A 24,300-nucleotide genomic window follows, 5' to 3' on the forward strand; every position below is an offset into this window, starting at 1 on the left:
CAAAAAAACGTTGTGAGTATATATTTGCATATGCCCCCAAACAAATAATAGTGACAATGCATATGGCCTTAGTAGCTAGAAAACAATCGCTCCATCATTACAAGACCACCTAGATTTCGTCACTTAATCTAAATAATGGCACTAGTTGCAGTGCTTATTTGCATTAACACCATAGAAAAGCAACAACAATATTTCAAAGCACACTTACTGGAAAAGTTGTAACGTTCTGAGAATATTTAGTGATAGCATCTGAACCTAGTAGCTATGGTGGGGAAACTAGGGAACCCAAATCATGGAAGATATCTCATACCAAATCTGAGAAAAAATAAAAAAGGAAAAAAATAAAAATCTATAAATCAAGCAATTAATTGTTTACAAATCAAATACAATTCCTTTAGCTAACCATTGAATTGTGGTGATATATTTAAATATTTAGTAAGAGGGGAACTTCAAACCATGGAATATTACCTTTGTCATTACTGTCATCCCTCAGTGGCTGAGATTACAAATCAATACTTATGGAAAGATTGTAAGAAATTATGTGAAATAGTAAAGCATAAACTCTATTTTCAAGCACAAAATCAAGACATTGTTACATCAAGAGCCATAATTGATACATAATTGAATCAAGTCCTTGTATGGCACAGGCTTGTTTCACAACCTCTATTTTCTCAATAACAAAATCAAGACATTATATGTGGTTATTGCCAAAAAGAAACTGCATTCTAATTTGGAAGAGGATCTTATCAAAAGACATGGATTTATTTAAAGCTACAAAGCCTAATGGGTTACTGAAAAATAAGTTGGAATATGGGACCATGACACTTAAATTGAAAAAATATGCTTTCCTTTTAGAAACATTACAGTTATACAATGTTTTTTGAAAGCATTAGAATTTGAAATTGGGCCTTTCTATCAAGACAAATTTTCATTAACAGAATGTACTTTCCTACCTGAAACATTGTAGATATCCAAGAAAAACTTGAAAATCATAAGAGAACCTAGCATAATGTACTTTCTTTCCCTCCTTAACATTCTTAAAGAGTTGAGGTTCCCCAAGTCATCAGGTATCTTTCGAAGGAAATGACAGTTAGTAATAGTCTAATTCACAACTAAAGATGTGTCACAAATACGAGGGGGCATCTCCTCCAATCACAAAAGTGCTCTAGGTTAAAATCTAGCATTATTGGAAGTTTAATGCTCGACTAGGTGTTATTGAACCCATACATTTTTCCAATCTTCACTAAAAGCTTAAAGATAGCTTCTCTAAGTTCTACATGACTTTACTATGCTCTTGAAGTGGGGGCACATGTAGCCTCTCCAAGTGAATAGTCTTAAACTGAGTGAAGATAAGGCCAACAGATCATTCAGTGTGGATCTCTTTAACCCATAATTGAATACTATTAGGACTTTCAGATTTTCATGGAACTCAAAAATGTTGGAAGAAAGTATTTGCTTCTAGAAAAGAGTAAAACTAAAGCCTCTGCTTGAGGATAATTGATGTCACACCACTAATACTTCTCCATGGAATCTGTATAGGTAAACCACAAATGCAGAATTCCATTAGAATATTGTGTTTATTGAATACACAAATTAAATCATTGCATTTCTTTAAAATATCTTTTGAAATCAAAATTACGGAAATTACATATCGATAACCTAGTCGGTGTAGGATAAAATTCACCCTTGTCATTCACAGAAAGCATGAGAAAAAACCTAATACTATATATAAAACTAAGAAAAATTCAAATTCATCACTTCTAGGGACCTCGTAACCACCCTGCCAATACACAAGTATGTTCCTGTATGCACTTAGAAAATTTACCCAAATTACAATCTGTTTATTCCAGCCTATGTTGGAAAGTTATAGAAGGATGACTAGTGCAATCAATCCATTCCTTTTAGCCCTATATTTGTTTCAGTTTAAAAAAGAAGTATACAAATATACTTGTCTAATGTTTATGCTTTAACCATTCACCTTAAGATTTTTTTACAATATAATTTCCTAAGTCTATTTAATATCTTCATTATCATAAAAACCAACCTGTATCCATCTTAACTCCACATCTACCACTCTTAGGGGCATGAAATCTATTTATCCCTCTGAGCACTTGGCAGACCCAGAATTAAGATGGATCTAAGATGATAGAATTTCCCCTTTAAACAGTCTATGCTCACATGAATACCATGGTATTACCATGGGTCAATACCATGGGTTATCATAAACCTGGACCTTAAAAATTACTATTAGTAATTTATAAAAATTAATAAAATTAATAGTTGATTTTTATTTTATTTTTTATTTTAATAAAGCTAAAATGTTTAACATACATTAAATTACAACATCCATTTTTACTCTTGATCCAACAAGCCCGAGAGGGATCAAATATTTTTTCACTCTATGCTAGTTTACATATCGCCATATTTGATACCTCTCGAGGGTTAGTAGATCCAGAGTAAAGATGGATCTATGCTGGTTTAATTCCCCCATTTAAATAGGCTACATTCTAGGTGAATACCATGGATCAATACCATGTGCCATTTTGGTGAATACAATGGGTCAATACCATGTGCCATTTTTATTTTTATTAATACTAATATTAGGGTTAATAATTCTTTTTTGCATGGTATCAATAATAATCTAGCCCATGGTATTTGTCTCATAGTATTTTTCCCATAGGTTTCACCTAAATATAATGCATTTTTTACGTGTTCGTTAAGGTGACATATGGAGTAAATATAAAAAAAAAAAATTATTTGTTTACCATACCTCTCGTTTATCTATATTTTTATTAATTTACCATACCTCTTTTACAAATATGGTATTTGGCCCATAGGATTCACTTAAATAAAACCTCTATATAAGAAAATGTTTTATTTGTTTACCATACCTCTCGTTTATCTATATTTTTATTAATTTACCATACCTCGTTTACAAATATGGTATTTGGCCCATAGGATTCACTTAAATAAAACCTCTTTTTTGAGCCTTCATAAATAGAACGAGGGTTATGGACTAAATATAAAAAGAGGTTTTATTTATTTGCCATACGTCTAGTTTATTTATATTTTTATTTATTTACCATACCTCCACTTTACTTATATTTTTATTTGTTTACACCTTTGCATGTATATAAGGTGACTTATGGAGTAAATATAAAAAATGTTTTATTTATTTACCATACCTCTCATTTATTTATATTTTTATTAATTTACCATACCTCTTTTATAAATATGGTATTTGGCCCATAGGATTCACTTAAATAAAACCTATTCTTGAAAATTAGGGCGAATGGAAGGTTGTAACTCCTAATTTCAAGGGCTAAATTTAGCTTTTTTACCCTCTCCCTTAAAATAAGGTGGGCTATTTGAGGTGATTTGTAAAAATGTACTATGATACAAAATATTCGCCCACTAAAAATTTAAAACCCCTTAATTTTGCCAAAGGGCTAACATTCACCCCTAAAATTTTCCACGGTTTAAATATGATTTTGATATTTTCCATTTTGACTTAAAGTTATAATTTAAGAAAATTCCATACATGAATTTTATTACTTTGTTTGATCGGTTCTAGCACTATTCTGTTCATTATGAGTAACAGTGTTCACAGCTTGAATGATTTGGAAATTAGATAGGAGCGTGGGTGGTTGGCTCTTGGTTTTTCCTATGGAAATCAACTGAGAGCCACAAAGAACCCTCGATTCAGTTATTTTTTTTGTACATTTAAAGATAAGACTGGTTTGATCTGGTTGTGCAATGGTTTGTGATAACTATCCCATGATGAAAATATCGTCTTTCTTTTGCGTCTGACATTTAAAATTTTTGATATTGCATCTATAGAAAGGTTTATAATTGCAGAATGAATGCCTTTCGGTTTAATCTCTGTATGCTCTATGTATCAGGAAAGCATCTCATGGTTTGATTAAATGTAGTATTCGCTCTAAAAACGCGAGATTGTTCATCTATTAACTTCTCTAATTCGCTGATATAATTTTTTCCCGAAATGGTTGGGTTATTTTCTTAGAACAATTTAAAGCTACTAGTATTATTTCATTGTGATTCATCAATTTAAATAAAGTGACAGAATATATTTAGCAATATGCCAAGAGAGAATATAATAAGTCTACTATTAGCTATCCATTATTGAATAATAATAACTCGTTTTAGTTAATGATTACTAAGCATATCTTGTATTACCTATCTGTTTGTGCTTTGTTTATAACTATGTAAGTAGTTCCCTTTCTTGGAAGGTCTCTCCACCCAGCCACGGATCTGACGATTACATCCAGATTCCCCCTCCGAGCTCTCCCTACTCCTGACAGTCAATAATTCTGCCACAGTTTGGTATCTTGGGCATCAGGACTGCGGTCCAGCTTCAAGTCTCATACCATTTCGATTGTAATTCACAGTTTTCCCACTGGTTACTTTTGTCTAGGTCAAGGAAAATCTAGGAAGCATAATTCCTGATTCTTTTTCCAACCCCCTCAGTGTTCTCCCTCCTTTTCTTTTTGAGAGAACATATGAGCAACTGTTTGTAACTGTCTCAGTAGTTATTAACTGTTTCTTTCAGTTCTTTGACAAACTGTAACATCCCTGTGGTAATAAATTAGCATAAATTATTGAGTTATGAAATAATAATTCTTTTTAAAAGAAAAAGATCACGAATTAGTTACAAAAACTAATTTTTATTATCCATAAAGCTATCATTTAAGAATGGCAGAGCAGGGCGCGAATGGTGGCGTGGAATGGGAACTGATTCTTGGATTCGGAACGGTTCTTGAACTCGGAACTGATTCTTGGTATGAGAAACCGATACCTTTTCTGGATTAATAAAGTCTCTTTTCTTGGTGGAGGGGGCTGGGTAATCGTGGTAGGAAACACATATTTAAATTTGAACCATTGAAGCAGAACATCGGGAAATCTAGTCACGCAAACCGAACGCTCCACCACACAATAGCGGGCCGGTTGATATTCCTCCACATGTAACATAAACTCCAAGTCCATATAAACAAAACAATTCCTCATACGGAGGGGGAGAGAGCTCCTGCAAGATAGTTGCACATATCGGGCGTCAGATGCCAACGAATTCCTTCCATGAGAACGAAGATTTCAGTCATGTCTCTGGCTCCCTTCAGCCTCGGCAGAGCCTTTAAGAATTCCATGACGCATCGCCCTGCAAAACGGAAGTGAGGCTCCATAATCCCAAGGACAGGCGCCCACTTCGAATCCATGGAGCCCACCTCGCCCGAGGTAGACTGTTTGGGACACATTAAGTTGAAGTCGAAATGGAGTAAGTCGTGCAAGAACAGATCCGAAAAGAAATCCGGACGAAAGGCGAAGAGTAACGTGCTATCCCACATCATGAAGTTCATCTTTGGCAGCCACGGAGCGGCCAGCGATGGTGATTGTCCTGCAGGCGAAGGTTGTAGGACGCCCTACCCTTGCTAGGGCAACTCAAACGTTATGCCTCGAGTTCATATGACTCTAAATTTAACGATATTTATCCTCGGGCACACCCACGAGTGGATCCATCGGAGTCACCATTTAATGGGAGTATTGGGGGCTTGGATTGAGGGAGCCATTTCAACGTGATCGTGGGCTTGTTCGGCGTCCGAGTAACTGAAGTTTTAATTCTGCAGGTTCGGGATTTTTGGATGAAAGTCATTTTTAGAATTTTTGTAACTGAATAATATTTCATTCGGAGGGAGGAAGACAGACGTATGTATTCTCCTCCGTTCTAGAAGAGAGACGCATGTATTCTCTTCTATGGGTATCAGCTCGAGAAGAGATCAGTTGCAGAAGATATTGTTTACTTCTTTTAAGAGAGCCTAGTGCGCGGCTCTAGCGGTTATCATTCTTTCTTTGATAGATAAATAGATCTTGCATCGAGGAATAAATGGTTGTGATCGAAGATGGGATCTTAGTTATAAGGCTGATCTATAGAGGCGGAAACACACATTTAAATTCCACGGTTAGGTTCTTGGTAAAGCTCAATTTATTTGGTTGCCTTTATTGACTACTAATAACTAGGTACGCTGAAGCCTTTTACTTTGCATGTTTCAATATTATACATGCACTATGATCTGTTATGTGAACGTGAATAAGGAGAACTCAAGCTATTTTCTTAGTAAAGAAAATATATCCTACATATAGATCAAGATTGTTATTCTGTCTTGCTTGCTCATGCACATGAGTAGATATTAAAAGATCTCTTTAAAGGTTGATTATTGTTTGAATGATATTGTAACTAATCTTGTTGCCAAGATTGTTGATGACTGCATTGACAGGAAACGATGGCAGATGGTGCCAAGGAAAGTGATGTTTAACATTATGGCAGGAAAAAGGATTATTCGTCCATGCAGATGAAGTCAAGCTGCAGTAATGCCCATTGCTAGAACAATTATTGCCACAAGAAACTTTGCATGTGGCGGTATGTAAATAAAAGATTACATGTAAATGGTATTAGCTTTTAGCTAGTTGTGTGACAGCTTAATGATAATTCATTGTAAAGATTTTAAGACAATGGTTAAGGGATGGAATCCCTTATAAACCATTGAGTGAGGGGTGAAAACCCTCACGAGCGTTTAATAAGAAGATTAAACGTTTGCTGGTTTTCACCCTACGGGGTTTCCAGGGTATATCTGTGTTCAATGGTGTGATTGATGTGATTGCCTTTTGTGTCAGATGGATGATGTTGAATCCTTGATGTTGATGGTTCTTTATTAGATTACATGATTATCTAATATGGTTAAGGATATCAAGAAATGGATGCATGGATTCATGAGACAGTTTATGTTATTACAGTGATGGTTAAAGGTTATGCAATGGTTATGAAACTTACTGTCTTTGATGGCAATTTACTTGATGCACCAATGAATATTATATTTAATGAATATTATATTTAATGGTTAATGATGAATTGAGGAGTTGTGAATTGGTTAATTACTTGTGGTAATTTGTTCGAAAAATTCTAACTCCCTACCTTTTACATGCGAGGTTACCGGGGATGTGACAAGTGGTATCAGAGCTAAAGGTTGCAGTACTGGAGCCTTTGGGAATTGGTAAGCGGAAAGGATATTGAGGTACGCCATCAGTAGGCATTAACTCAGGTATGAGTTTAATCAGTCGCATATTCATTTATGTCGTACACTACTTTTGGCATGATGGGTGTGATTCATGTTTATAACTTCTTTGAGAAGTAAGTAATAAGTTGTTGCATAGCTACATTCATAACGTTGGATTCCTGATGAGGATAAAAGACAATGAAACTTTTGTCGCATTTACAAACAAAATTGAACACTCATTACACTTAAGAACAATATTGAACACTCATTGAGGAAATGACAATCAACTACCAACTTTTGATTTGCACATATGGCAATAACAACAATGCATATATTGAACTAGATTGAAATTACAATGAACGAAACTTAATGAGCCAATGAATGAATATAAATTAGGGGAACATCCTTGAATAGGATGAAAAATAGTTTTAAAAAGGACATTAGAAGAACCCCTTTAGATATTGAAAACATGCAATGAGTCAAGCAGCGAGACTTGATTGTCATAACTAACTTTTGATTCAGTCTTGTCATGGATGCATGAAGACGATTGGTAGTTGAGATTGGTTAGTGTTGTATGACTAACCCATAGAACTTACATGCATAAATTAAATTGGACTAAGATTGTTACAGTTCGTAACCAAGTGAAGGTTGATTGATGTTGCATGCATGGAATGTGTGTATGAAGATTTTTATTCTCTCGGTGCTATAGTCCAGTTGTGCATGAGAAGAGTTCTTAATTTTATTCACCATGAGAATGCATGATGAATAGTATATGCTTATGTCTTAATAAATTTAATGATGATTACCCTCTAATTAAGTGAAATCCATTAGCATGGTATGTTTTTATCATTACTTGTTGAGAGATAAAAACCATTGGAGCCTCGATTTAATGATGGTTGAATTTATCTCTACTATGGGAATGATGGATTTCTTATGCATGTTGCATTCCAGTGTGAACTTAATTGGAAAGGCATGTTCAGTGGGTAACATTTCTAGGACCCATTCGTGGTTTGATTACATGCGATAATTATTCATAAATAGACTACCTGTGTTAATACAGTTGTCAGTAAACTCTAATTACCTTCCCCAACTATAGATGCTTCCAAAGGAAATGGAAGCAAGGAGAAGGAAGAAGACCGTGCTGTAGGGACAGACGGAGATGGGAAAAAAGAGTTTGGGAATGACTAGATAGCGCTTGATGTGCATGTGAGTATTCCTTTAACCATGCTTAAGGAGTTGGTAAATGATAACTATAGTGTATTGATGTTAATGATTTTCGTAATGTCTCCTTGAAGTCATTATTCTGAAAAGGTCACATAGTAGTGTTATGATAGTAGTTGCATCTAGCATCAAGTGGTAACTCTGGTGCATGTGCGACACTTAGGAGATTATGCTTCTAATTGCATAAGTAGAGCCATTGCTTCCGGTAAGGGTGGTTTAACTTGTTAGTTATGCATGTTGACCCAAGGATAAGATAAGTGTCTTGTTCACTTACTTAAAGAACATGTATGAATGTTTTATATGATTTCTTAGTAGAGAAAGTATTTGAATGCATGCAATAAAAGAATGGTTCTTTTATAGATTTTCTTGGTAAAGAAAATGTGTTAAAGCATGCAATTAAAGATTGATTATTTTGTATGCTTTCTTAATAAAGCAAATAAGTAGTTCTTATTGGGAAGACTCCACGTGAGTCTTGTATGTGAAATGCTTGTCTCTTGTCTATAAAATCCTTGCTAAATATGGCCAAAGTAACTTCTTGAGGAAAGAGTATATTACATATATACATAAACATAGTCTCATCCTAAGAGTATGCATGCTTCATGTATGAAGATGCAGGATTTTATGAGAATTTTCTTGAAAATAAAAGTAGAGGTTCTTTCCTTAAAGACACATTAGAATAGTGATCATACAAGAACCAAAATCCTTACTTGTTTCATGAAAAGAACTATGTGCATTGAAGTAAGGTAATTGTGTTAGGAGAACACATGTTGCATATGAGTAGCTATTGTGACTTTGAAATTGTAAGTCGGTGTGTACTTAGAGAAAGTGGTCATGCTAGCTTCTTTGAAAATAATAATCTCTTGGAGAGATTGTCTTGTTGGATGAGCTGTGTCGATTGCTTGATTTTGATACATAAAGGATAAGTAAACTTTGTTTTTTGTCTTGATTTTTATGCCTAAAGATAGATATCTTTAATAATTTCTTGAAAGGGAATCTTGAGAAACCCTCACATCGGAAGATAGAGAAATGAGGATTAAAATGACTTCCTTTAAGAAAGAGGTGTGTGGTTTGTTGTATGAAATGCTGGTAGTATTCTAGTGAAAGGAATATGGGTTGCATACATTAAAGAAAGGCTTATATGATAAGCAATGGTATGCACAAAGATTAGTCATTATGATATAGAGTTATGATCTTTATTAGAGAGATTATGTTTAATTACATTAACAATGCATGACTAAAGCTAGACATAGTAAACGTAAGCTAATACTCCATTAATGATGATTTGAATTGGAACAACAGACTATGGCAAAATTGGAAATGTTTAGATTATTGACTCAACTGTTGTTGACATTTATACATTAATGAGTATTTGCATATGCTTTTATACATGACAATATTGTATGCATGAACATTCTTGGAAATGGAATACGTGTTAACTGATGCATATTTATAACTAACGTTGCTGATGGGATTAAGTAGTGGTAGCTTAATGGCAACAAGAAAACTCATCACATAAATTGCTGCAATGTGAAATGCAATTATAAATGAGAAAGAATGACGTTATATGATATGCATGAATTATGTTATTTGGAAAATTTGCATGCATACAACGTGTATGATGGATATGTTTCCCATCAATCTTGATGTTATGGACCCATGATGAGGGATAAGTGTAAATGCATGGTGTACATGCATGTTTATTTTGTAATGATAATGATTATATGGTTCATTGTGTAATTACTTTGAGAAAGAGTAATAAAAGAGAAATTTAACATGCCAGACAGTTGCAGATAGTTGGGTTGATGGCAATTACCTGCCCGGAGGGGTTGATGGTACTTGTCTGCCCGGATATGCCTTGGGTTGATGGCAGTCACCTGCCCGGAGGGGTTGATGGTACTTGTTTGCCCGGATTTCCTCTCCCTAGAGATTAATGATCTCAGTAAGGGAAAAGACTTTGCCAAGACGGTGAAGAGGGGTAAAAAGCCTGAGGCAGCTCTGTTGATTTGGAGCCTGTTGGAGGAGGCCCAAAATTCCTCATAGACGGGACGCTGTCAGAGGAATAGGCAGGACGCTGCCAAGAGGAATCCTATATTGGACCCTATGTGGTCATTGGAATTCTTGAGCTGGTTGGCCAGTGGAATTCCATGTTAGACCTGGTAAGGTCTCTATCAAAGAAACTGTCTGGATGTGAAAATGACTCGGTTTGGTTGTGGAAACCAGTTCCCATGGGTTGGGAATTCTTTAGTCTATTGTGATTTTCATGGCTAAAGGAATTAACTAATCAGTTGTATGTGATGTTAAAAATAAATTCTATATATAGTTGTGTGAAATGTGTTATGCACATGTAATAGGAAATGAATTTAATATTCAATAAGGAGTTATTGGAAATTTTAATTCCTGTATCATTTTATTAATTCTGTGAAAGTCTTAGTAGGGGCTAAGACCATTTCCAAATAATGCAGTGATTGACTGTTTTGATGATTAGAGAGCTAGGTGCTCTTTTGGTATTTCTAGAAGCACTTTGCGGATATCTTTAGTGAGAATTCGTTCAGTGTGCAGTGATTCATTATTTGATGATTAGTGTTAGTGCTCTTTAAGTACTTGTAAAAGTACTGTGATTTAGAAAGCATCTAACATTACTCAATTGATTGTTGGTTAAACGTATTTCATTTGACTCAAAATATAGTGACTAATGTGATTAAATTGTTAGTCATATATTACAGGAGTTACTTACCATGGAGGGTTGAAGAATTGTCCAACCGCTATTAAAGGGCTTACATGAAAGTATTCATGATTTTCAAGCATAAGATGGTAAGTTATGGTAAGTTGACACAGAGAATTGTTTATTATGAATGAATAAGGGCCAGGTGGTGGCGATTAAAAGTTGCATATTTTGCAATTATGAATGCTTATGACTATTGATGCTTATAACTAATGATATTTCTTCTGATTATATCACTACTATTTCGGTTATTGTCATTTATTGAAATGAAATCTTGGATTTTAAAGAGGAAGGATCATCTTTTTGTGGGGTTGAGATGGTTATACCATGAGTAAAATCTCAAGTTCCCAACGAAAGATGAACACCGAGGACGGTGTTCCTGTTAAGGGGGGGAGTATGTAACATCCCTGTGGTAATAAATTAGCATAAATTATTGAGTTATGAAATAATAATTCTTTTTAAAAGAAAAAGATCACGAATTAGTTACAAAAACTAATTTTTATTATCCATAAAGCTATCATTTAAGAATGGCAGAGCAGGGCGCGAATGGCGGCGTGGAATGGGAACTGATTCTTGGATTCGGAACGGTTCTTGAACTCGGAACTGATTCTTGGTATGAGAAACCGATACCTTTTCCGGATTAATAAAGTCTCTTTTCTTGGTGGAGGGGGCTGGGTAATCGTGGTAGGAAACACATATTTAAATTTGAACCATTGAAGCAGAACATCGTGAAATCTAGTCACGCAAACCGAACGCTCCACCACACAATAGTGGGCCGGTTGATATTCCTCCACGTGTAACATAAACTCCAAGTCCATATAAACAAAACAATTCCTCATACGGAGGGGGAGAGAGCTCCTGCAAGATAGTTGCACATATCGGGCGTCAGATGCCAACGAATTCCTTCCATGAGAACGAAGATTTCAGTCATGTCTCTGGCTCCCTTCAGCCTCGGCAGAGCCTTTAAGAATTCCATGACGCATCGCCCTGCAAAACGGAAGTGAGGCTCCATAATCCCAAGGACAGGCGCCCGCTTCGAATCCCTGGAGCCCACCTCGCCCGAGGTAGATTGTTTGGGACACATTAAGTTGAAGTCGAAATGGAGTAAGTCGTGCAAGAACAGATCCGAAAAGAAATCCGGACGAAAGGCGAAGAGTAACGTGCTATCCCACATCATGAAGTTCATCTTTGGCAGCCACGAAGCGGCCAGCGATGGTGATTGTTCTGCAGGCGAAGGTTGTAGGACGCCCTACCCTTGCTAGGGCAACTCAAACGTTATGCCTCGAGTTCATATGACTCTAAATTTAACAATATTTATCCTCGGGCACACCCACGAGTGGATCCATCGGAGTCACCATTTAATGGGAGTATTGGGGGCTCGGATTGAGCGAGCCATTTCAACGTGATCGTGGGCTTGTTCGGCGTCCGGGTAACTGAAGTTTTAATTCTGCAGGTTCGGGATTTTTGGATGAAAGTCATTTTTAGAATTTTTGTAACTGAATAATATTTCATTCGGAGGGAGGAAGACAGACGTATGTATTCTCCTCCGTTCCAGAAGAGAGATGCATGTATTCTCTTCTGTGGGTATCAGCTCGAGAAGAGATCAGTTGCAGAAGATATTGTTTACTTCTTTTAAGAGAGTCTAGTGCGCGGCTGTAGCAGTTATCATTCTTTCTTTGATAGATAAATAGATCTTGCATCGAGGAATAAATGGTTGTGATCGAAGATGGGATCTTAGTTATAAGGCTGATCTATAGAGGCGGAATCTTTAAAGGTTGATTATTGTTTGAATGATATTGTAACTAATCTTGTTGCCAAGATTATTGATGACTGCATTGACAGGAAACGATGGCAGATGGTGCCAAGGAAAGTGATGTTTAACATTATGGCAGGAAAAAGGATTATTCGTCCATGCAGATGAAGTCAAGCTGTAGTAATGCCCATTGCTAGAACAATTATTGCCACAAGAAACTTTGCATGTGGCGGTATGTAAATAAAAGATTACATGTAAATGGTATTAGCTTTTAGCTAGTTGTGTGACAGCTTAATGATAATTCATTGTAAATATTTTAAGACAATGGTTAAGGGATGGAATCCCTTATAAACCATTGAGTGAGGGGTGAAAACCCTCACGAGCGTTTAATAAGAAGATTAAACGTTTGCTGGTTTTCACCCTACGGGGTTTCCAGGGTATATCTGTGTTCAATGGTGTGATTGATGTGATTGCCTTTTGTGTCAGATGGATGATGTTGAATCCTTGATGTTGATGGTTCTTTATTAGATTACATGATTATCTAATATGGTTAAGGATATCAAGAAATGGATGCATGGATTCATGAGACAGTTTATGTTATTACAGTGATGGTTAAAGGTTATGCAATGGTTATGAAACTTACTGTCTTTGATGGCAATTTACTTGATGCACCAATGAATATTATATTTAATGAATATTATATTTAATGGTTAATGATGAATTGAGGAGTTGTGAATTGGTTAATTACTTGTGGTAATTTGTTCGAAAAATTCTAACTCCCTACCTTTTACATGCGAGGTTATCGGGGATGTGACACAAACTATTTAAATTCTTAATTAATAAGTAACAAAATATGTTCTGGCTTCTCAGCCTCAGTTCTTTAACAGTCTATGTTAAATAAAGTAAAAGATTGAAGTAATAAGTAAAACTTGGTAACAAAGTAAATGTTCGTGCAACATAGGGTGTTACATATCTCATGATAAATTTTACATTGCTAAGATTAAGAAAATCATAAAAATTAACCAAATTATAACTTTATTATTATTATTATTATTATTATTTAAAAAATGAATATGTGAGTTAAACATATATACATTTCAAAAGATATATGGCAAGGCTCTTCACCATGGAAATTTATTTCCACTTACCATGGAAATATGCTTTGCTACAATACCATGACCTCGTATAATGACTTAGTAATACCACATGTCAAAACTACATGACTCATTCATATAACATTTTTTTGTTTAATCAATTTACTAAAAAAGACAAAAAAAGACATAACTACTTTAGAAACAAATCTCAAAATTTAATTTATGATTACCACCATAAATATTTTAAAAAGTTAATTCCCTACCATCTACAATTAAATTAAAATTAAAATCATATTCTAAAATAACCACAGCTATCAATATACTTATTATAAAACTATAATTTAATTGAAATTAAATTAAAAAAAAATATATTCAAAACTAATTAGAAAATTTATTTTAAAAAACTAAAAAATATACCATACCAATATTGATTTTTAAGTTGTTTTAATATTTTTCAAGATTGTGAATTAATCCTAAAAATAAAAATAGAAGTTCACTCAATTATAAAATTATAATTTAATCAAAACTAAATTAAAAAAATATTCAAAACTAATTAGAAAAATTATTTAAAAAAGCAAAAAAATATACTATACATTTTAAGTTGTTTTAATATTTTTTAAAATTAATCTCAAAAAAATAAAAATAAAAAATAAAAGTACACTCAATTATAAAACTATAATTTAATTAAAATTAAATTAAAAAAAATATTCGAAATTAATTAAAAAAGTTATTTAATAAACAAAAAAATATACCATACGAATATTGATTTTTAAATTGTTTTAATATTTTTCAAAATTATAAATTAATCCAAAAAAATAATAAAGTAAAAGTACACTCAACCTTCACTATTGATTTTTAAATTGTTTTAATATTTTTCAAAATTGTAAATTAATCTCAAAAAAAATAATAAAGTAAAAGTACACTCAACCTTCACTAGTACTGGTGTGTCACGTTGTAAGTATATATTTGCATATGCCCCCAAACAAATAATAATGACAATGTAAATACAATTAAAAAAAAGGGTAAATGGTTGAAACTTCACTAATCATGAAACGTTTAGAGTTCCCTTTGTCAAGCACAGACTCGGCACTTCAGAAAACGACGTCGAATGTTTAGGTCTTTGCTTTGTAAAGCAGACTCAGCGCTTATGTGAGCAGCATGGACTGCATACATAATTTCGATATTTTGTCAGGGATGGAGTGTTGGTTGTGTGGTGGGAATGATCTGTTGTATTATTTAAAATCTGTTATATTTGACTATACCATACACATGTTTGACTATATAATATTTCTTACCCTATTCAAATTTAAAGCTGATATATTTGAGTATGTAAAATATATGTTTAAATACTGTAACTGTCCATTTAATTCAATTCAAACATATGTTTGACTATATAAAATTATTATGATATCTACCTTAATTCTTCATAATAACAATTAAATATTATTTGACTGAACACTAACTCCTCATAATAGAAATTAAATATTATTTGACGCAACAATAACCATTCAACTGGGAGGAAAAAAACGTTATTAACTGTAGCAGTCCACTTAATTCAATTAAAACAGGTGTTTCATTATATCAAATAATTATCTACCTTTGATTTTTCATAATAGCAAGTAAATGTTGTTTGACTCAGCAACCACCATTCGACTCGACTGGGGAGCGAAAGGTACCTTATTCACGCAAAACCAAATTTAGAATTCGACAACTTCCAGCCATCCATGTGTTTATTATTTATCCCTAAACTCCTTCAAATACCGCACCCCACTCACGTTTCCCTTCAAATGATGCTCTGGAGCTTCAATTCTCATTAATCATTCTGCTGTTCATACGCAGACTCTCTCTCTCTTAAAACAATAGGGATTAGTAAGATTATTTCGTACTCACGAATTCCGAAGAATTCGGGCAATATCTTGATATCATATAATCGTTATATACACACGTCCATAGAGATACAGGAAGCAGCGGGAGGAGGAGAAGACAGAGCAGTGGCCACTGCACATCATATCGAAAAATCTCCGGGCACCTCTGAGAACATGACGAGAGACATGCTCACAATCCTTACCTTCGACAACCGCCTTTCCGGCCCGAGCAATCAAAATCCCGGCAATCCCCAGGGAAAATCGACCGATTTGGAGTCCAATTTAGCTTTGGCCGACAAAATAATCTCATCCTGGGACTCCAACTCGTTGAACCCCTCACTGTTCCAGAACAACCCAAAAGAAACCAACGAGTATCTCGATGCTCTGGACGGCCTACGCGGCGTCATGGAAATTTTGAACGCCACTCAAAGCAGATCGGATAAGTTGGTGCATGCGCACCGCCTCATGGAAATGTCGATGGGGCGCCTTGAGAAGGAGTTTCACCGAATTCTGTCGACCAACGTCGAGCAGACCATGGCGTATGAGGACTGCAACTCGAGACAGGGTTCGTCGGACGACGGTTTGACAGACGAAGATGAAAGCAGCAGCAGCAGCAGCCGTCGGAGTTGTCATTCTAACGCCGACGAGATCTGCGAAATCGACTTGATGTCGGTCGAAACTGTGCTGCAACTCCGCAGCATAGCGAAGCGCATGGTTGCCAACGGGTACGGGAGTGAGTGCGTAGGAATGTACGGGCTCACCAGAAGGCCAGTAATCGAAGGGTGTCTCAACAGAATTGGAGTCGAGCGGCTCAGTACCAGGGATGTGCAGAAGATGCAGTGGGGAATTCTGGACATCAAGATCAGGAAGTGGATACGCGCCGTGAGAATTGCGGTGAGGATTCTGTTCGCCAGCGAGAAACGGCTCTGCGACGAGATATTTGCCGGGTTTAGCGACATCGGCAATTTCTGTTTTTACGGGGTCGTCAAGGGGCCCACGACGAAGTTTCTAGAGTTTGGTGAATCCGTGGCCATGAGCAAAAGGTCGAGCGAAAGGCTCTTCAGGGTGCTCGACATGTACGAGACTCTGCGGGACCTAAAGCCCCACATCGACACCGTTTTTGACCACGACTCATGTGCCAGCAGGCGGACGCAAGCGTCTACGACGCTTGTTCTGCTCGGTAATTCGGCACGGGGGATTTTGAGGGAGTTCGAGAATGCAATCGAGGAAGAGAATTCAAAGAGTCCGGTGCCGGGAGGTACGATTCATCCGCTTACGAGGTATGTTATGAATTATCTGATTTTTCTGTCCGATTACAAGGAGACTCTCACCAACATAACAGCCAATGATCCCACTGATATCTCCAAGGGCCTGCCCAATAGCGTCATGGACTTGTTTGGCGAATTGGATGGGCATGGTGATGAACTGCGCAGCCCAGCCTCTGCTCTCTCAGTGAGACTGGGATGGATTATTACGAGTCTGCAATGTAAGTTAGATGCGAAATCTAACCTCTACCAGGATGTTTCCCTGTCATCTCTGTTTCTCACGAACAATCTTCATTACATTGTTAAGAAGGTCAAGGGTTCGAAGCTCATAGCACTGCTTGGTTATGGCTGGTTAAGGAAGAATCAGGGCAAGATGAGGCAATATGCGGAAAATTACGAGAGAGCGGCCTGGATGAAGGCGCTCAATTGCTTGAGGGATGAAGGAATTCACAGTGGGGTGTCACAGCAGTCCTTGGAGAATAGATTCAAGGGTTTCAATTTCGCGATTGAGGAGGTGCTTAGGAAACATTCTGGTTGGATGGTCCCGGATTTGGAGCTTCAGGAGGAGCTTAGGATTTCAATTGCAGAGAAGATGATACCGGCTTATCGGTCCTTCTTGGTCAGACTGAGAACATTTTTGACACGGGGGAGCCACTCTAACATGTATATTGACTACACTCCTGAATACCTGGAAACGCATCTCTTGGATCTGTTTCACAACAATACATCATCCTAAGTTCAACGAGATCCGAGAGAAGTTCTAGGACATCCGACAAGGAAGGGGACTCTTACTGTGGAAAAAAATATCTCAAGTGAAAGATAGCTTGCAATTACAAGCATCACATTAAGGATTAAGATCCTTCAGCCCCGACTATATGTAAATTTAAGTTTGAACATTCTTTGATGATTGTGACTAATTGTCATGTGAGACTATACATAACGGATCTTCCTAATGTCTATTTTCAGTGAACCTATATTACCAAGGAAACTAAGTCTATTTTCAGTGAACCTATATTACCAAGGAAACTAAGTACTGGTTCAGCCAACATGTATTTACTGGAATTACTTGTTTCTATGTGTTTTCACTTTCTGGTTTGATTGAAAGTTTTGTTACTGTATTGAAATCCAAATAGTTGAGCTAGAGTTGAGCGAGATTAATGTGTTTGTGTTTACGATTGTTGGTGTATTTTTGTTAAAGTTATTGAGAGCATACATATAAAAATATATGTAAAAAAATAAAAATAAAAACGAGAAAAATCTGGTTCTCAATACATAAACTCAAGTCTCATTCCAATCCCATATTTTCATGGAAGTCTCATTCCAATCCCATATTTTCATGGAAGTAATGAATACATTATTATATAGCCAATATATTTCTAATTGGATTATCAATTACGTGAGTAACAGCTGATTCTAATATACTGCCCCTAATAATTTATTGAATAATAGCTTTGAATACTCACTACATCTATTATTTTGTTGCCCTAATTATGATAACCCACGAACACAAAATGTGTTGACGAATTTGTCATCAATCACCTAACATAATTAAGCATTATCCTCAACAGCTCCCTTAATGCTTAATGAGGTGATTCCGAGCATATCCCTCATGTATTGAAACTTCTTTGGTGAATATATCTGCACGTTGATCATTTGTTGTACAAAATTTATTTCAATTTCTCCTTGTAACATAATTAAGCATTATCCTCAAGAGTCCCCCTTAATGCTTAATGAGGTGATTCCGAGCATATCCCTCATGTATTGAAACTTCTTTGGTGAATATATCTGCACGTTGATCATTTGTTGTACAAAACTTTATTTCAATTTCTCCTTTTGCCACATAGTCGCTTATGAAATGGTAGTTGGTAGACAAGTTTTCACAGTAAATAGTTTTGCCATGTTTTTGTTCTTGTTTCATATCTAATAAGACTTTCTTCAGCCAAATTACTTAACATGTTATCCTTGTTGCCGCAATATACTTTTCCTATGTAGAAGACAATGAAATAGTTGATTGCTTCTTTGAACACCATGATATTGCACTTGACCCAATGCTAAAGACATAACCTGAAGTGTTATTTCTATCATTAAGAGATCTAGCCCAACCACTATCTCTATAACCAACCAACCCAAAATTATTTGATGAAGTATAGAAAATGCCATAATTGTTTGTTCCACAAAGATACCTCAAAATTCTTTTTCCTGCTCCTAAATGAATCTCACTTGGACTTTGCATGAATCTGGAAATCAAACCTACTGCATGCATAATATCAGGCCTAGTGGTAGTATGATACAAAATTATTCCTACCAAACTCCTATAGGATCTAGCATCTACCTTTTCAACTCCATCTTATACAGAAAAAAATTCATTTGTATTCATGAGTGTGCTCATGGGTTTATAGTTTCACATTTTCCATTTGTGAAGAAGATTTGAAACATACTTTTCTTATGAAATAAAAATTATATCATTCATTTATGTCACTTCTATGCCAAGAAAATAATGCAGCGAATCCAAATCAGTGATTTCAAATTCAATCGTTATAGCTTGTCTGAACTCTTCCACTAACAAATCACTTGAAGATATGTATATCAAGTCATCTACATATAACAAAACAATTAGTATATCATGACCATTTTACTTTATATATAATGTGGGTTCATTTTCACTCCTTTTAAATCCCTTTTTCAAAAGATAAGTGTCGATTCTACTATACCATGCTCTTAGATATTGTTAAGCCCATAAAGAGACTTTTTCAGTTTCTAGACTTTGTGTTCATTAACTGCTTCTTCATATCCTTGGGGCTATTGGACATATACATCTTCTTTCAAATCAACATTTAGAAAGGTTGATTTCACATCAAATTGATAAAATAACCATTTATATTGTGTTGTCAATCCCAAAACAATTTTGATTGTATCAAATCTTGCAACAAGAGCATATGTTTCATTGTAGTCAATACATGGTTGTTGAGCATATCCCTTTTCCACTAACTTTGCTTTGTGCTTTTGTACTGATCCATCAGCTACATACTTTGTTTTGTACAACCATTTCACCCCAATGACTTCTTTTTTAGTAGGAGGATCCACAAGCTCCCATGTTTCATTCCTTTTAATCGTTCTCATCTCCTCATCCATTTCTTTGCACCAAACTGACTCTTTTACGACATCTTCAAAACTTCTTGGCTCTGCTTCAATCTGAGACATGAAAGAAAAATTAGTATACCCATAAATTTCATTTAAGGATTTTGTCTTTCTTGGAGGAGGACTTGGACTTGAAACATGACTTGAAGTTGTAGAAGATGATGAAGTGGATGTGGCCTATGAAGTATTTTGATCACTGAATGAATTTTTAGAAACAAAAGATTCATCTTCTTGTACAATAATACTTGGAGTTTGTTGTTGCACATTTTTATTCCACTGCCATTCTTCTTTCTCATCAAAGAACACATCACAACTAATCATTAGTTTTTCAATTTGTGGATTGTACAATATATAACCTTTGGTCTCCTCACCATAGCCAATAAAAATGCATTTCACACTTTTATCACCAAATTTTCTTCTCTTTTCAGTAGGAACATGAGCATAAGAAATGCAACCAAATATTCTCAAATGAGAAACATTGGGTTTTCTTCCACACCATACCTAATAAGGGGTAATATTTTGCACACTTCTTCTTTGGCATATATTAAGAAAAGAAAGAGATGTAGCTACAACTTCAACCCAAAAAATGTTTGGAAGGTTTTAACCTTTTATCATGCTCCTAGCCATCTCAACAATTGTTTTATTCTTACATTCAGCAATGCCATTCTGCTGGAGAGTATAACTGGTTGTCAATTTCCTTTGAATTCCATTCATTTTATAATAAGAATCAAACTTATTAAAATTGAATTCTCCCCTTCTATCAGTGCGTAATAATTTTAGAGAATAACCCCTTCTCTTTTCCACATCAACTTTAAATTGTTGAACTATGAAAAATGCATCATATTTTTCCTTAATGAGATATACCCATGTTCTTCTAGTAAGATCATCCACAGAAATAATCAAATACTAATTTTTGTTGAGAGACAAAGTTTGCATAGGACCACATATATTTGCATGCACTAGCTCCAATGGTTTACTTTCTCTCCATGATTTTCCTACTAGAAATGAATCTCTATGTTGCTTACCAAGAATACACACTTCACACACTTTATCAATAGAACTAATAAGGGGTAACCCTTTGGCCATTTTCTTGTTATATAGCAATTTCATGCCTTTCATATTCAAATGTCCATACCTCATGTGCCATAGCCAGGAACTATCATCATAAGCAACATTTAATATTGTAGTTGTTTCACAAGGGAGAGTGAAAGCATAAATTCTATTTTGCAGCATATTAGTCTTGGCAATAATTCTACTATGATCATATTTATCATAGGTTATGCATTGTTTGTTCTTAAGAATAATTAAATATCCATTTTCAAGGAGCTTCCCCACGCTCAAAAAATTATGTGCTAGACCAAGAACACATAAAACATCATTAATGTGTTTTAAAATTTACAAGTTTCTTTGAAAAGATGGGTCGAATAGAAGATAATATCCATGCTAGAAGATATCTTAATAAAGCTAATATGTGCTCTGTACTAGAAATTTTTGAGTCAATTTTGTCCAAACATTTATGGGATCTGAAAAAATCAAATGTTTTAAAAATGATCAAAAATACAATTTAAATTGCTAAATTGAAAAATCTCATATAGCTAGTAGTTAGACTGCACGTGCATAAAATCCCATGTTTGTAGTTAGACTACTGTTAGACTGCCCTATAAAGAAACAATCTAAATGTTTTTTTGTCCCTTTCGCGAAAGTTATGTAAGATTCCATGTTTCACAGTCCACACTCCAACGAGATAAAAGTTAGAACTTGATTTCTAGTTGTGTGCGTCACCATTTATTCCTAGCGAATGGGCCTTGCCATGTTTATGAGACGTTTCCATTTCCAAAAGGATTTCGTTAATCGGTGGAAAAATACACTCACGAACATGTGGCCGGTTGCCATGTGAGGGGCAAAGATTCTATGCACTAGAAACTCGATGTGTAACAGTTTTGGGGGTTGTCCCTTTCTATTCAAAGAGGACTGTAATTTTCAGACCAGTTTTAGAATATTGTGGGGATTTATTTCCATCAGTATGAAACAAAGCATTTTAATTTATAAAAAGAATATTTTATCACGTCTAAGCTAGGGAGTCACTTTACCTTTCTTATCAGCAGCTTTACAAGCGACATGGATTTAAAAGGAGAAAAATAACAAATTAAAATTAATTAGAGTTGAATTAAAGTCACATAAGATTATGAATATTAATCATTTTTTTATAACATGGGGCTAGAAACACCCTCTGATGCTGAAGCTCTACCTGCTGCTGAGAAGTGCTCCCTCTCTGACATTTGCGCTACTACAACATATCCATGCATCTCGCACCATTGCACACCTCTCTGTGCCACCTAGCACTGTGCAAAACACTTGTGCCTCTCGCATTGCTGCAACCTGCTAGCTATGTGCTGTCCCGAGATTCCCTGCATTGTCGCTCTCTCTGCTGCTCCATCCGCATCTGTCTCTACCCAATCAGTCAGTTCCTGCTACTACACATCTGGGGCTCTCGTAGCAAGGTCTCATCCAAGAGGTTAGGTACCTCAAGGATCCTGCCCCTCCTCCTTGGGACGATCAATCCATATCACCCCACCTCCTACCTGGAGGTATGGCTACATGCGATCCCTCAGCCCACCTGGCTCGAAGTTTCCCCCTACTGAAGGTCTCTAGATGAGTAGATGTCTCTACTCGATCTCCTCTCAGCTTCCCTTATTGTGGCTGCTCCACAACCTCCTGAAGCTGCTGCATCAATCGTGGCTCCTCCACAATCATCTGAGACTTCTTCTGGCTCTGCATGTCAAGAGGTAATATACGCTCCCTCTCAACCACCAAGTCTCCATCAATTGCCTCGCTGCTCAAGGCTTTGCATGCATCTTGAACCTCAAGAGCATATAGGTTCTTGACCCGTGAACCCTCCTCATGACAACGAAAGCATCGCACTATCGATTTGTCAACCTTCTTCCCACCACTGGAAGAACTGGATTCGGAAAGTGAAACCTTCTCCTTCCCCTTCTTCACCTTACTCGCTAAGGCACAGTTCTCCTCATAATGCATAGATGAAGAACTGTCTCTGGTGCGCCGTCTAATCTCCTCATGCATCAAATCCGACCATGGTCTTTCCCAATTTGGCAGTTTCTCCCTTCCATTCACCGAGTCCTGGTAGCTATGCCAAATTTTAGGAAGGTCAAGGAGTGCTAGACTCACCATCCTCATCCGACGGTCACACCCACACTTCCCAGCTCATCCCGGCATTGGGTGAACTTCGTGAGATACTTGGGCATACTGTCTCCATTCTCACACTGAATGTTTTTGAGTTTCGCTCTTGCTTTGGAATTAAATTCAAATTCCACCAGCTTAAAACTCAACTGCGTCCGATCTAAAATTCGTGAGAACAAAGTATTTCTTGTACAGAGATTGACTGTCAGGGCATTCACCGGATATCTCACCTTCCAAAAGAAGGATGAATCCAGAGGCTACCTGGCCCGATTACAGGCTCTGCCTAAAGAAATAAAATGTAAACACTTTCTGAATAATAGATCTGATGATCAACTCTGCACTGAAATCATGTAGAACATTTTCTACAAATTCTCCAGCTCTGATACCATGTAGAAATTTTGAATAATATGACACATATTCACAGAGATTATCCTGATCATACAATCATAAGCGGAACATGTATAATACATAATCTCCTCTACGTTGATCATCAATTTACAGAAGCAGAAACATTCACAGGCACATATAGAAGCATCAATCAAACTCATTAACACAGTATGTATCCCGGGGAAAGCATCTCGCTAAAAACCCCACACTATCTGTATATTATATTGATTGAATCATGTAACAATACATAGTACAATACTAATCCCAAGTACTCAGTATTATCTCCTCATGATACAAACAATACAGCTTAGATTTGATCTCCAAATCTCCCCCGCTGCTTGCGTGCCTCCACAGCTCAATACCTGCTCAATAACTGATGAGAATGGCTTACCAAACTCGTATTTGACCTGCAAATAATCACTCACACTCTGTTGGACGTGAGCACAGGATACAATTCTTGATATTGGCCAATTCATTGGCATACTCAATCCCTATGATTGTGCAAATCATCATGCACAGCTATAGTCACAACTGATAGTAATCTCATCCTCTAACACCTGTCCCTGCTGAACTGAACATGCATTGACATGCAA

General features: G+C 36.0%; 1 pseudogene; it reads left to right on the top strand.

Annotated features, from left to right (window-relative positions):
* Positions 1-12,182: 12,182 nt before the first annotated feature.
* LOC149189447 (exocyst complex component EXO70B1-like) lies at positions 12,183-17,800 on the top strand (annotated as a pseudogene).
* The last annotated feature ends 6,500 nt before the right edge of the window (positions 17,801-24,300 follow it).

Source organism: Pinus tabuliformis, chromosome 3_1 (genome assembly GCF_031772625.1).
Source record: "Pinus tabuliformis cultivar Carrire ecotype Pingquan chromosome 3_1, CPIR1, whole genome shotgun sequence".
Taxonomy (NCBI): domain Eukaryota; kingdom Viridiplantae; phylum Streptophyta; class Pinopsida; order Pinales; family Pinaceae; genus Pinus; species Pinus tabuliformis.